Genomic DNA, 14328 nt, shown 5'->3' on the forward strand with positions numbered 1-14328 from the left:
CGCATACAAAAATGAGCTTGCTTAATACATAATTAATACATCCAAATAGTTTCTTAACTTGTGATAAAACGTTCTACTCTGTTGTTACTTTTTAGCATACTTCCATTATCTCCCGCACAATTTAAATTTGCTAATAACCATCTAGCCCTCCCCCAGCGTTATATTTTCGCCTATGCAGAAATTATGCACCCATTAGGTGCCGTTTTTCGCCATTTGGAGTCGCATTTTGTGTTACAACAGGGAAAAGGTTATTTTGAAAATTATGAGGTACCTATTGTAAAAAACTTTGAAGGTATAAGTCGAACGCGATAATAGCTATTTGTGTATTAAAAGCGCAAATGATATATTGTCGCCCGAATTACACACAAGATTTTTTCTACAATTTAACAGTTCACCTATTTCAAAAAAATTAAAATTTTTCACTCATATGAAAGATGTAATTTATTCGTCATTGGAATTTTAAGGGTTCGCCTGAATGGACCCAACCCGAAAAAACCCACTGAGTTTTTTCGGGTTGGACCCACTTTTAAAAATCCACTGGGTTTTTCATTGTGAAAGTTTTTTGACTTGGGCAGGTTTGAAATAAATTTATATGGCAAGAGTATGTATATTTCAAATTATACACGAATCACTTTTATTATTTAAACTACAAAAATAATAATACTTCCATTTGAGTTCGTTTAGAATTAGTTAACAATTCAAAACAGTTCAAAACTTGTATTCTTATTCTTACCCATAGTAAAGGGGTCGCCACACTGAACGCGGTCCGCTTGCTTGCGACCAGCAGCGCGGTCTGGTATGTCACACAGGATGCGGTCCATGCCGCGGTTCGTAACAAAATTTATATAGATAGTGTTGAGCCTTGCGGTATGCCTCTCTTTACAGATTTCCATTCAGATAGACATCCCGATGAAGTTTTTACACGTTGTATTCTTCCGTTTAAGTATGACTTAAACCACGCGATTGTTGAGTCAGCAAAATTTAGAGATGTCATAACAGCTAGCAACACTTTTCGATCGATGCTATCAAAGGCGTGACTAAAATCAAGCGATACTAATATAGTTATATTCGAGTTATCAAAGCTTTTTCTGATATCATCCGTTAGTCGAATTAATAGTGTTTCGGTGCTGTGGCCAGTCCTATACGCTGATTGAAACATATTGAGTAGATTGTAACGGTTGATATACTCGGATAGTTGGTTAAAGATGATCTTATCTAGAATTTTTCCTAGTACTTGAATAATGTGTATGGGCCGGTATGATGAGAAATCCGTTGGAGGGTTTGATTTAATTACAGGTACTATGAAACTCTTTTTCCATATATCTGGGTGAGAGAGAGAGAGAGAGAGAGAGAGAGAGAGAGAGAGAGNAGGGAGAGAGGGAGAGAGGGAGAGAGGGAGAGAGGGAGAGAGGGAGAGAGGGAGAGAGGGAGAGAGGGAGAGAGGGAGAGAGGGAGAGAGGGAGAGAGGGAGAGAGGGAGAGAGGGAGAGAGGGAGAGAGGGAGAGAGGGAGAGAGGGAGAGAGGGAGAGAGGGAGAGAGGGAGAGAGGGAGAGAGGGAGAGAGGGAGAGAGGGAGAGAGGGAGAGAGGGAGAGAGGGAGAGAGGGAGAGAGGGAGAGAGGGAGAGAGGGAGAGAGGGAGAGAGGGAGAGAGGGAGAGAGGGAGAGAGGGAGAGAGGGAGAGAGGGAGAGAGGGAGAGAGGGAGAGAGGGAGAGAGGGAGAGAGGGAGAGAGGGAGAGAGGGAGAGAGGGAGAGAGGGAGAGAGGGAGAGAGGGAGAGAGGGAGAGAGGGAGAGAGGGAGAGAGGGAGAGAGGGAGAGAGGGAGAGAGGGAGAGAGGGAGAGAGGGAGAGAGGGAGAGAGGGAGAGAGGGAGAGAGGGAGAGAGGGAGAGAGGGAGAGAGGGAGAGAGGGAGAGAGGGAGAGAGGGAGAGAGGGAGAGAGGGAGAGAGGGAGAGAGGGAGAGAGGGAGAGAGGGAGAGAGGGAGAGAGGGAGAGAGGGAGAGAGGGAGAGAGGGAGAGAGGGAGAGAGGGAGAGAGGGAGAGAGGGAGAGAGGGAGAGAGGGAGAGAGGGAGAGAGGGAGAGAGGGAGAGAGGGAGAGAGGGAGAGAGGGAGAGAGGGAGAGAGGGAGAGAGGGAGAGAGGGAGAGAGGGAGAGAGGGAGAGAGGGAGAGAGGGAGAGAGGGAGAGAGGGAGAGAGGGAGAGAGGGAGAGAGGGAGAGAGGGAGAGAGGGAGAGAGGGAGAGAGGGAGAGAGGGAGAGAGGGAGAGAGGGAGAGAGGGAGAGAGGGAGAGAGGGAGAGAGGGAGAGAGGGAGAGAGGGAGAGAGGGAGAGAGGGAGAGAGGGAGAGAGGGAGAGAGGGAGAGAGGGAGAGAGGGAGAGAGGGAGAGAGGGAGAGAGGGAGAGAGGGAGAGAGGGAGAGAGGGAGAGAGGGAGAGAGGGAGAGAGGGAGAGAGGGAGAGAGGGAGAGAGGGAGAGAGGGAGAGAGGGAGAGAGGGAGAGAGGGAGAGAGGGAGAGAGGGAGAGAGGGAGAGAGGGAGAGAGGGAGAGAGGGAGAGAGGGAGAGAGGGAGAGAGGGAGAGAGGGAGAGAGGGAGAGAGGGAGAGAGGGAGAGAGGGAGAGAGGGAGAGAGGGAGAGAGGGAGAGAGGGAGAGAGGGAGAGAGGGAGAGAGGGAGAGAGGGAGAGAGGGAGAGAGGGAGAGAGGGAGAGAGGGAGAGAGGGAGAGAGGGAGAGAGGGAGAGAGGGAGAGAGGGAGAGAGGGAGAGAGGGAGAGAGGGAGAGAGGGAGAGAGGGAGAGAGGGAGAGAGGGAGAGAGGGAGAGAGGGAGAGAGGGAGAGAGGGAGAGAGGGAGAGAGGGAGAGAGGGAGAGAGGGAGAGAGGGAGAGAGGGAGAGAGGGAGAGAGGGAGAGAGGGAGAGAGGGAGAGAGGGAGAGAGGGAGAGAGGGAGAGAGGGAGAGAGGGAGAGAGGGAGAGAGGGAGAGAGGGAGAGAGGGAGAGAGGGAGAGAGGGAGAGAGGGAGAGAGGGAGAGAGGGAGAGAGGGAGAGAGGGAGAGAGGGAGAGAGGGAGAGAGGGAGAGAGGGAGAGAGGGAGAGAGGGAGAGAGGGAGAGAGGGAGAGAGGGAGAGAGGGAGAGAGGGAGAGAGGGAGAGAGGGAGAGAGGGAGAGAGGGAGAGAGGGAGAGAGGGAGAGAGGGAGAGAGGGAGAGAGGGAGAGAGGGAGAGAGGGAGAGAGGGAGAGAGGGAGAGAGGGAGAGAGGGAGAGAGGGAGAGAGGGAGAGAGGGAGAGAGGGAGAGAGGGAGAGAGGGAGAGAGAGAGAGAGAGAGAGCAATGAGGACGGGCCCCGCCTTGAAAGGGGCCCCGGAAAAAAATGTACAAAAATTTAATTCGTGTATACAAAATCCTGAAAAAATTGAGGCCGTTTCACTTAAATAATTTTCCGTTTTATAAGTAATAAGACTTTTTGTTACACCGGAAATTGGCATATTTCGTTGTGTTCAATAGGATGCCTTCGAGGATGCCTTATAGTTTTATTCATTTCTTTAGATCTACTGCTTTACAAAATAAATTTCCTTTTATAATAATAATAATTTATTGCCCAACAGATATACATATCCAGTTACAGGACAATATGCCTTATTTGGAGAATGTGCAAGCATTACATTATAATTTAAAAGAAAAAGAATTAAATACAATTGAAGTTGAACATAGTAGATAACCTGATAATACATAAAAACAAAACAAAAAAATTCGTATAATAAATTCTAAAGAAAAGAATATATGAAGCAGGGTGATCGTTCATTAACAGATAAATAATTATAAACTATGAATAATAAAGTTAATAACCTGAGCTATTAGATATTTATAAATTCACATTTTGTTGTAGTTAGTATGTCATAAGGTTCAGAGTAAACGTTACAATCATGGCAAATAGAATACATAGGTGACCGTCCTAGGTAGTGGGAGATAAAATGTTTGCTTACCACGATAACATTGGCGTGGAATATAAAAGTTAATGTACTTCATTAATTCCGGAGCATCAATTTTGTTATGCAACAAATTGTCTAGAAACGCAAGTCCAATTTTAGTTCTTCTCAGTTCAAAAGCTTCAACATTAACACGATCCAACAGTTCTACGTTGTCACAACCTCTTTCTGGATAATACCCATAATGTTCTGTAAAACACATATTTGCAAAGACGTCTTTGAACTGATTCAAGAATCGCTTTGTGCGTTTGATATATTGGGTTCCATATTACTACTCCATACTCTAACTTTTATCGAACCAGTGAATAATACAGTGTCATAATTGTTTTTTTCTATTTCGATGTGGAAACAATACCGAAACCGTACTTGATTGGCCCAGTTTGCGTGCGTTTCTAGACAGAAATGATGCCGAAAGAAATAGAAACGCATTATTTTTTTTTTTTGTTGGATTGGTACCCCTCGCTTTTTTGCTGTCAACGGTATCCGTCAAATCAAAACTAAACATAACCTGTAAAGTGTAAATAACGTACGAGGAACTTGACCGATTGTATTAATTCCGATTAATTTTGAATATATACTCCAAAGGTAGAACTTTTTTTATTTTTACTTAGCGTAGTAAAATATGCCAACAGTACATTCTTGCTTACTTTTTGAACTCCCCTTCTCGGTGAGCCAGTTTTCAAAAATTTTGTACTCCTCGTACTTTACTTTCGATTTTACAGGCAGTAAATTTAACGTCGCTTCATTGGCAATCTCTTGGATCTCTGGTGGGGTACAAGAGACGTGTTTGTCATCCGTATTCATCATAACTGCCGCAAAATGGAATTATGACCAAATACCTAATTAAAAGTTTGAAGTTTGAAAATACAGGAATCAGGTTAGCCAACGTGAAAATAAATGAATTGTGTCTATTACCAACATACACTGAATGATAGTTTAAAATTACCCAACAACGCCTAAAGGCAATATTTATAATTTGTATAATTTATTATTTAAAATAAAAGTCGAAATAGAAAAAATAGTATAAAGCAAACTACCTCGTGCGACAATCTTCGTCAAATGACACTTGTGCTTTAATATACTATTTTCCACTACTAGCGTCTGATGACATGTGATTATTAACCTTTTTTCCACTTGTAAAGTAGGCTTTCTCGGCATTTGTTCAAAGTGGATAATAATTTTTTATTATTAACTAGTAGTCAATAATGAGAACTGTCACGCTGTCACTTTTAGAAAACACAACCCGAAATTTCGCTCAATGAACGTTTAGACAAGTTCTCTAAAACGAATAATTGCCACCATTCGCAATTTCCAGAGAAATTACATACCTAAAATTATCACATTTTGAAAAAATTCGAACGAAATTACTCTTTGAAAAATCTCAATGACAGAACAAAATACGGCCTGTTTGACTTGTACTTCCACGTACTTGATTGACATGTTAAATTAAGAAACAAACAATTCTGTCCAACCGTTAACTCTCTTATCAATATAATATGTTAATTTAGAGGATTTCAAGTGCTAGTAGTGAAAAAAATAGTATATATACCACGGTAGAGAAGTCTATTATTGCCTTCGCACCTTACACCCCTCGGCGCAAGCGCCTCGAGATGTAATCTTGGTGCTCAGGCAATAATAGTGGACTTCTCTACCTTGATATATAATGTACTATTATACTTTGAAAAGATTTACTGTTACGTAACACAACCAAGTATCCTTAAAGCAGATCTTGTTGTCTCTAGGATATGATGTTTAACGACAAGTTTATATGGCAAAATAGTATAGACACAGTTTTTATCTAATACGAGTACGTTAAAACTGTCCATTTGCACCGAGTGAAACGAGAAGACTTTATTATATATTGTACAATTAAGATCGATGACAAAGCTGCCAGCTCATTTTTCGGGATCGAACTAGGTACCTACCTAGTTTTCAGTTTCATTTTGTTTAACATCGACCGAAACTTTGGATTGTTGGCGGACGTTGTACGTATGCTTTTAACTATTATCTATGCATATTATACTTCTATTTTGATTACTAATACTTTTTGCTTCTCGCTCCTTAATATTAGAGAGTATCATAATATCGACTTAAATAGTCAACCTTTAGTTATAATAATAATAATAAATTGTCTTTTATTGGATAGTGTATAAAATATATATAAAACATAATAGAAGGAAAAAAAAGACGTAATTTTGACACAATCCAATGGGGCGCAGTTCAGATGGGGTACATGACCACACATCTGACCTTCCTCTTAACCCCTCCAATTTAATTAACTAAACAACAAAGTGGAATGAAACTAACTATATAATGATGATGTGAAGCGTATGATTAACATACATATGGGAATGACGATTGATCAAAACCGACAAAAGAAAATAATAATAATAAAAAACATGTTTTGTGTGTTGTTTAACAACTAAGAATATAGTATTCTATTGTGAGTACACTTGACGTTTGAAATTTCGAAAGCGTAGTGTTTTAAGATTGTTGGATAAGTTGTTGTTATATTAATGTTACTTATATTGTAGCTGTAAGATCTTTTATAGAATTCCGTTTTATGAAATGGTGGAATTATTAATTTATAAAATCTATTGTCCGTACTAAACTACTACGTACTAAAATTTCGTGCAATTTCCTCCATTTTGCTTGTCCGGCCAAGAATTTCAGTGGAGTTCTTGTTAGTGGTTTCAGAGGTAATCACCACTAAACAAAACAAAAAGAAATGAATCTAACTTTTTATTTTTACACGGAATAAATTGGCAATGTTTATCTGGCGAAAGCCAACGGTGCTATATCTTAAAACTATACCGCTGATGGTTTTCATCCCGGCAAAAGGAATAACAAAAAATCGTCCGGTACCTGCTTTGTCGGTGTGACGTGATTTGTGATTAATTTCATATCAAAGTCATTGATCACGCCCGACCAGCTGGTCGAGGGTTGTTAGTTCTATGGGTTAATGTCGCCACATTCTTTTTTGAATTTTCGAAAACTAATTTCAGATTCGTAATTTTCATGTTTCAAAACCCCCAAATACCAAATATCGTCTAAATCAAAATTTTTCGCACCCCCATGTAGGGGTGCACCTTCTCGTAGTAGGAATTTAAAAAAAATTTCAAAATCGGAAAGGGCACACTCCAAAACATATTCAAAGACGCGCCACCAGTCTTATTGTCCCTCTCTTGTTTTGCCCTCAACAGGCTTTCGCCCAATTACAGGGTGACCCGCATAATGCTTTTTAGAGGTGCCCCTGCAGAAGCGACCTCCTGGCTATGTAGCACAACGTTCTACCACTGATCCACACAGACATTATGGTTGCTGAGAAAAAAGGAGGAAATGTAAATTTCACTACTTTTTGGGGGTTGCTCCCAGATGAAACACGTTGAATCCTCGGTTTATTTGGAAAAAATGCTTGTTTTGAGCCCCTCTACTATTTTTTTTACATACAAATAATTATGTAACACCCTGCATGGATTCACGTATATTCCCTACTGTGTGAAATCAGACTGCAAAACCTTCGACGTTAGCTGTTGACCTATCAAATGTACAGAGACATATAATTAATCTACAAAGATCTTCAGTTTTAATGGCCTAAGGAGTTGGCAATATTATATATAATAAAATGCAAAAAGAAAAGACATTTTGCAATTTTTTCTTTGTCTTTTGTTTATAATAATATGCTCGGGGACTTCCCGCCAGGGGGACTATGATTTTCCGATTCAGCGGATTTTTTTTACATAGGATACGCTTGGTTTCGTTGAGTGAAATGACAAAATCCAGCCCAAACCGTAATTTGACTGGACTATTAAATTAATGATTTAGGATACTCAATAGCCCCGATTAACTACACAAATTTTAACCGCGCACGCTGGCGTTTGACAGACCATTAAATAAAAAGAAAACTTAATTACTTAGTTAGATACTAAATAATTATAAGCCATTCAATCTGGTCGTAACAAATTTGCGATATTCTGACGCACTAAAACTGATACCAAAACACTCGCTGACAGCTTCACAAAACTTCACTTCTCCTTGATAACACTGAACTTAGTGATCAAACCTGGCTTGTTGAATTTAATGCCAACATTGGTAGCTTTCCGAACGGTAGAACAGGTTTAACTTTTAACGAATAGAAAGGCTTCACTATGCAACAACTTGTTTGGTCGACTCACACACGTACTAACTTTTTCCGAAAACAGAACACGTGTAAAAAAACTTCCCACGTACTTTTACTACTTCACTTGACGATGTAACAGCTTAAATCTTTTATTTCATAGTTAAATTGACATTTTAATAGGTTTGAATGAGTATAGGCTAAGCCGCTCTTTAACCGTAAAGGTGCCTTTAGTGCGACGGAGATTTGGGTAATTGGTTATTCGATAATTTGAAGGGTGGGGGTGTTTGCTGTTTACCTAATAGGGATTCCCCACACGGTTTTTAGATCACGTGATCGCACTCGACCAAAAACAGAAATCTCCAATTCGCCAACTCACCAAATATCCGTCGCACTAGCAGTTTGATTCAATTATTATAGTAAATACGATCCAGATTTTCTCAAAGATGTCCCAAACCTATCGAAATGAGCAAATATCTACATAGTATGCAGTTCGTGCAAGGAACTTATTACGGTTAGACCATACTTATGTGTTTAACTATCTACTTTATACATTTCGTACTACAAAGGTCCCTAATTCCTGTGTTGTATGATATGGGTACGCTTTACTAGTAGGTAAAACATGCATAGGGATGTTATACAGAAATCTCATACGCAGTGTGTAATCTACGAAACATTTCATACTCCGAAACAAACCACTAAATTATGTAAATAAGTTACTTCAAATTCTACCACAAACTCTGTGCGAGTCTGAACGAGCCTTGGCATTTGAAATTTAAATTTAGGAAAGGCGGAGTAGAAATCAAACTTTTTGATAAACAATATTCAAGTATAATCAATAGGAAAACACGCTCTTCATATACGTGGTATAAACGGTCAGTTGGATTAGGTGTATTTAGCATAGCAGTGCCGTTTGGAAGAGTTCTGGAAAATAAAATCCATTAGAGAAATGAAATGAATTGATGAATTGATTACTAATTAAGTATTTACAAAGAAATTGCGCAGGCACTTAATTAAGGTTCGTGTTTCTAATTTCTACATCAGAAAGATTTATTTTTTCTCTTTGGAGAGCCTTATGCAAGTTACACTTGTCCCAAAGGACTAAATGTATTACTTTAAAAAATAACATTATGGAGGTCGAGTAAACGAAGTTCGAAAACTGAAGATAATAAATCAATTCTAAATTTACATTTCAAGACTGGTCTATTTTTGCATTCATAGATGTGTTTCCTTGAATTTCAAATCTCGCAAGTTAAACAATGGATGTAGCTGTAGGAGATGCAATTTCATATACCTATGCATACCAACCTTCGTACAAAAATTGTTAGTTTTTCCACATCCCACACACTCTCATTTATAAAAACAGGACATCTTTACATACGACCGAGGGTTATTTAAGTTAAAAAGAGAGGTGCACAGATATGTGGGGGAATATTCATTTAAACTCTTCCACCAAATTTGTCACACCCTGCAAAGGTGACGTATATTTTAGTCCAGTCAACCTGTGTCGTAAAACACCAGTTGAAGGAAAAAAATAGTATAAAGCTCATTTTTTCTCCATCGACTACTACCATTTAGACAAGTGTTTACCCAAAAGTCCCCGCCCCTACCCCCCTTGCTTCCCCCCCCTGTGCCACCCTAAACATGAAAAGTGTAGGGGTTTCGTAAATCGCGTCTCTCTCGATTACTAAACAACATATCGGATTGCAATTTGTTTTATTCTCTTTGCTATATCATTGTCTACAAATAAGTTTCAGTTGACTTTTGTCGTAACTTTTACCGTTTGTTTGTAATTCGTATGAAAAGGTAAAAAGTGGTATATTTTTCGCCGAATTTTATCAAAAAATGTTCCCTACAAAAGTTGTAGCTCCCATTATTACCTTTAAAATGATATGAAATAGTACTTACTTTGTTGAAGAGCTTGCGAGATTCAGCCGGTGTAACGCAGAATGCGTACCCAGTCGTGGCGGGTTCCGTCGAGGTGGGCCCGGCGGCACGGCGTTGCAATGCTAATATTGTTGTATAGTGAGTGTTTTTTTTTAACTTGAAGGTACACTATTGCATTTTCTCTAAACTAAACTCAACGAATCTCAGTGAAACCTAAATTCCACCCGTTTTAAATTTGTGTCAAATATTAATTAAGTCCTTGTATAGGTACAGCTAAAAAACGTATTTAAAATAGTTTTTTGTTTCAAAATGCATGTAATATTTTGTTTATGTTATTTTAGAAGAAAATAATTGCGGTATCTTAATTTTAAGTAAAAAATATTTTCAGATTATTCACATTAAAAAATAAATTGATGTTGACCATTTTCCTCGACTTGCAATGCTAATATTGTTGTATAGTGAGTGTTTTTTTTTAACTAAGGTACACTATTGCATTGCTCAGCCTAAATTCCACCCTTTTAAATTTGTGTCAAATATTAATTAAGTCCTTGTATAGGTACAGCTAAAAAACGTATTTAAAATAGTTTTTTGTTTCAAAATGCATGTAATATTTTGTTTATGTTATTTTAGAAGAAAATAATTGCGGTATCTTAATTTTAAGTAAAAAATATTTTCAGATTATTCACATTAAAAAATAAATTGATGTTGACCATTTTCCTCGACTTCTCCTTGCTGCATGATCCATCCCCAGTCCGTAGCGCTGATTTCCTTATCTCCATTCCATTTTTGAATTTGATAGATGCTCGATAAGCGTGTTGTTCAGCAGCTCCAGATGTTGGAGCGAGGGATGCTATGCTAAATTAGGATTTTAATGACATTTTTGCAACAGCTTTAAGTTACATTGAATATCTACTGTCATTCAGACATGCAGACCTTGTGCATCGATATAGTTTCAAGAAAAAAGCCTCTTCTACCTCTTTGAGAATATTTGTGTCTGCCTGTTTTTCATAAAACTGTTAAGCTTTTGTGCGATCATTTGATGAACTTAGCAATTTGTTCTCGTTGATTTTGCCTTTGCCGAATAAAGAAGACGTGGTATCACATCCTGTGATAGCATAAAAAAATATCACATCTCTTCACGGGTCTTGTTGATGTCACAGGTTGATGGTGTGCCAGAGGGTTTGTGAAAGAATAGTTGTACATTTTGGCACTGTGGTAGCCCTAAGAATTGAACGAAAAGATCTGTATCCTGTCCGACAACAACTGTAGGCCTCACACTTTGAATATGGGAGACACTATTCCTCTTCCAAAATCAACGCGTACAAATTGCTAAGTTCATCAAATGACAGTTTTATGAAAAACAGGCAGACAAAAATATTCTCAAAGAGGTATTTATAGGAGAGGTTTTTTTCTTGAAACAAATATGGATGCACAAGGTCTGCATGTCTGAATGACAGTAGATAGGTATTCAATGTAACTTAAAGCTGTTGCAAAAATGTCATTAAAATCCAAATTTAACATCGCATCCCTCCCTGCAACATCTGGTGTTGCTGAACAACACGCTTATCGTCTATCGAGCATACTATCAGATTCAAAAATGGATCCTGCAACTGCAAAAGGGCTTGCAAAAGTAATTGCAGCTGATTTAAAGCATCACTTGTTGCACAGAAATGTGTGGGAGCTGTGGCGGATGCAGTAATGTAACTTTGGTTGAAGTCAAGGAAAATGAAGAACCTGTCATGGAAGTATAGGAAATCGGAAATGGTCAACATCAATTTATTTTTTAATGTGAATAATCTGAAAATATTTGTTACTTCAAATTAAGATACCGCAATTAGTTTGTTCTAAAATAACATTAAAAAAATATTACATGCATTTTTAAACAATAGTTATTTACATAAAAGTCAGGAAAATGATACATTACTGTCGAGGAAGTATTGAAGTGCGAGGTCCCTTTGGGGCCGAGTACTTTAATTTCCGAGTCAGGTAATGTCATTTTACTGACGAGGTTTGTATTAAATTTTACCCGAAATTATTTTAATTTTCAATTTTTATTATTTTAATTAATGAACTCACAAATGATTAAACACAAATGCGGCCGGTAATTGGTAAAGTGACGGTGCGGCCGGTAAAGTGACACACAGCAGGAAACGTAGTCTGCTCTACCTCTGTCATGGAAACTAAGATTTCCTGACAGAAAGTAAGCATGAAAATGAAGGTTCAGGACGATTTTGGGTAATAGAAAACTATTTAAAATACGTTTTTTAGCTGTACCTATACAAGGACTTATTAATATTTGACACAAATTTAAAAAGGGTGGAATTTAGGTTTCACTGAGATTCGTTGGGTTTAGTTTAGAGAAAATGCAATAGTGTACCTTAAAAAAAAAACACTCACTATACAACAATATTAGCATTGCAACGCCGCGCCGCCGGCCCACCTCGACGGAACCCGCCACGACTGGGTACGCATTCTGCATTACACCGGCTGAATCTCGCAAGCTCTTCAACAAAGTAAGTACTATTTCATATCATTTTAAAGGTAATAATGGGAGCTACAACTTTTGTAGGGAACATTTTTTGATAAAATGTCGGCGTGAAAATTTCTGCGACAAAAAGTAAAATTACGTGCCGAAAAATATACCACTTTTTACCTTTTCATACGAATTACAAACAAACGGTAAAAGTTACGACGAAAGTCAACTGAAACTTATTTGTAGACAATGTTATAGCAAAGAGAATAAAACAAATTGCAATCCGATATGTTGTTTAGTAATCGAGAGAGACGCGATTTACGAAACCCCTACACTTTTCATGTTTAGGGTGGCACAGGTGGGGAAGCAAGGGGGGTAGGGGCGGGGACTTTTGGCTAAACACTTGTCTAAATGGTAGTAGTCGATGCGGAAAAAATTAGCTTTATACTATTTTTTTCCACTAAAAACACAGGTTGACTGGACTATTTATACTGAAGTGTAGAAGAGGGTTAGTTAAATATCATCAGGTTAAAAACCGTAAAATTATCAGGTAAAAGTCCGAGTTGTTGCAGAGACGGCCTCTGCGACTAAACCTCCGCTGCACCTACCCATAGTAATATTGAAATTGCCGGAAACTCTTGGTCGTTACGTTGCCGTTTCATAGTATAGTACGAAAAAGAGCTGATGATGAGTATTCCCGAAAACGCTCATTTTACGTAAATACAAAGTACATAAACATGTGACAAAGTAAACCCTTATATTATAATTATATTTGCTCCAAATAGTTATTTTTCTACTCCTATACTTTAATTGATATACCTACTAAACATTTGCTACAAATTTTCATTAATATACCGGTTTACGACCAATAGAATTGCAACATCACGGGAACACGGCGCATAATTTACGAAAATTAAAGTTGCCATAACAATTTATTTTCGCTACCTACACACAACAAAAATCTCAAATTTTGGACCGGTTTTGAAGCTATCGTAGCATCACGTCTTTATAGCACATCATAGTCGTAGAAAAAATAGTGTATGAAACTCGCATTTAATGGCTATTAAGACTCTCGTATTCATTACGAAACTCGCCAAGGCTCGTTTCGTAATTCTCATACTTGTGTCTTAATAGCTGTCATTAAATGCTCATAATAATAATAATCTTTCCTGATAGCGTTGACTATTGTGGCCATTAATAGCTATGTTGGTAAGTATGAATTACATACTATCCCTAGATTTCCAATGTGAGTGTGCGAATATTTATTTTATTTTTTATTTTTTATTTTTCTTTAGAACCCTACATAACTTCACCAGACACAGACACAGACACTAATCGTTACTTGATTTTAATCCGTGCGATTAGTTAACCGGGCTAGACCTGAGTTCTCACAAGAAACACCGACCATAATAATAATAATAATATTGCCTTTATTTATCCCCAAAAACAAAACAGAAATAAAATATACTTCTACAAGGCGAAGTTCAGTTTGGCGGAGATGCATAATATACTATTAGGTATGTATCAAGGATGAAAAAGGGCCTATTATGACAAGTCTGCAATTTGATGGCGATACGTAGGCAAGACAATGGGTCGTATGAATAAAAGTAAGCAAATGCTTATACTTGCAAAATGCAAAGTAAATACTCGTAAGTGCTCCTTCGCATTGGGCGACTTAGCAGCCCTTCTAAGCAGAAGGACAGGACGCAGTGCAGCGCTGCTAAACCATGCTAAACAGACCAGTATGAAGGGTCAGTTACGAGTATTTACTTTGAGTTTTGCAAGTATAAGCATTTGCTTACTTTTATTCATACGGGCCATTATGTAGTTTTTCGCCAACGTTTTATGCAGCAAATACGCCTACTTTCTTAC

This window comes from Photinus pyralis, unplaced genomic scaffold, assembly GCF_008802855.1.
Source record: "Photinus pyralis isolate 1611_PpyrPB1 unplaced genomic scaffold, Ppyr1.3 Ppyr1.4_LG3b, whole genome shotgun sequence".
Lineage (NCBI taxonomy): Eukaryota > Metazoa > Arthropoda > Insecta > Coleoptera > Lampyridae > Photinus > Photinus pyralis.